The sequence below is a fragment of the Macrobrachium nipponense genome, chromosome 14, assembly GCF_015104395.2.
Source record: "Macrobrachium nipponense isolate FS-2020 chromosome 14, ASM1510439v2, whole genome shotgun sequence".
Taxonomy (NCBI): domain Eukaryota; kingdom Metazoa; phylum Arthropoda; class Malacostraca; order Decapoda; family Palaemonidae; genus Macrobrachium; species Macrobrachium nipponense.
In genome coordinates this window covers 99354470-99355995 of record NC_087207.1, presented here as the reverse complement: position 1 = coordinate 99355995, position 1526 = coordinate 99354470, and positions in this window count along the sequence as shown.

The window sequence follows — 1526 nt, the reverse complement described above, 5'->3', positions numbered from 1 at the left end:
ACTTCTTTGGCCGTAATCACAAAGGCCGCACTTCTTTTAGCTATTTTATGAGCGAAAAAGTTTAGCTTCATGTAGCGCACAACGTTTTAATTGTATTTTCGAAGTCGTGTCTAGATATTGCCTGAAAGGAGTTTTAGATTATGCCCCAAGATATTACATGAAAGGAGCTTGAGATTACGTCCCAAGATATGACAATAAACGAGTTTGAGATTATGTCCCAAACCCTGTTTTAAGCCTTCTTACAGCATCGCGAGTGAACATTTTTGTTTTGTTTTGCTGAGACACACCTGAGGATAATGAATTGCTTGCTCTTTAAAAATTTACATTGCCAATTCTTGATTACAATAAGAAGGTGTACAGGTACAAGAAGTTCATTCTGTGTTAGATTTAGATGAATTTCCTTTAACATAATCTGTCTCCTTGTTTCTCTTGTGTCTCTTGACGCCTACAAGGTTTAGGTTCGGCAAAGAATCAAAAACGTTTTAGGCTTTAAGGTGTTTCGTTGATTGTAAGAGTTAAAATAGCATCTTTCCTCACTCATCATTACCAAAAGTTTTCCAAAGAGTAGGCGACAGTGCGATGATTATGTCAGAAGCTGAATCTTAAGTGAGTCGGAAGTCCCTTGCATATTCAGCCTAGAAATCTGTATTGTTTTACTATGAAGGCACGCAAGCATGGAAGATAAGATATTTGGTTGAAAACGGGTGATGGCGGACACATTTCCTCTCTTAAGTTGAGCTTCTTGATGTTGAAAAAAAAACATTCACTGACCGTAATGTGCAGACAGATTCTTCATTAGCTTATTTTCTGTTTCTTGATTTGGTATTTACAAGAAACAATAGAAGTAATTATATACAATGACAGATAAACGTGACTAAGCAACAATAACGTCAACTACAAAGACGTCATTGGATACATTGTATCGAATATATGACTTGTTTACTCATATAATTTTTCTAGACTAAATCTGATATTCGTACACACAAGTACTAGTGGCCAGTATTGCAGTGACTTTATCCTTGTCTTACCATTTTTCCACTCTATTCCTAGCCTTTTTGGGGTTTTAATATTAAAAGTAGTCTTGTTCTTTAATAAATCTGGGCAATCAAGCACCAGCGACAGTCTGTGGGTAATATTTTGCAGTCGTTCAGCTCGGGGTCAGACTCCGTCCTTCAACCCCTTGGGTAAGGAAGTAAGATTTTCTTAACGGTCAGTACCATCCAAAATGAGGCTAATAATCGTCATGTCATGTCAGACGGAGAGAGTTACTGGCCCATTATTGTGGTCTCAATTAAACGCATGAAGGTCTCACCAAAGGAGATGCTTAACAAACAGAATTACAGATGCTGCCAGACCTGTGCTTGGGAGCTTCTCGAAAACCTAATAGAGTTGAACTCACAGATTATAGGATACCAAAAGATGCTGAGAGTACCACAGGACAGAACACTCAGAAAATCAGAATATGTTGCTATGAGCCAGAAACCGAGGCAGCAGTATTGGTGGTTTAAAGGCACAGCATTTCCTCA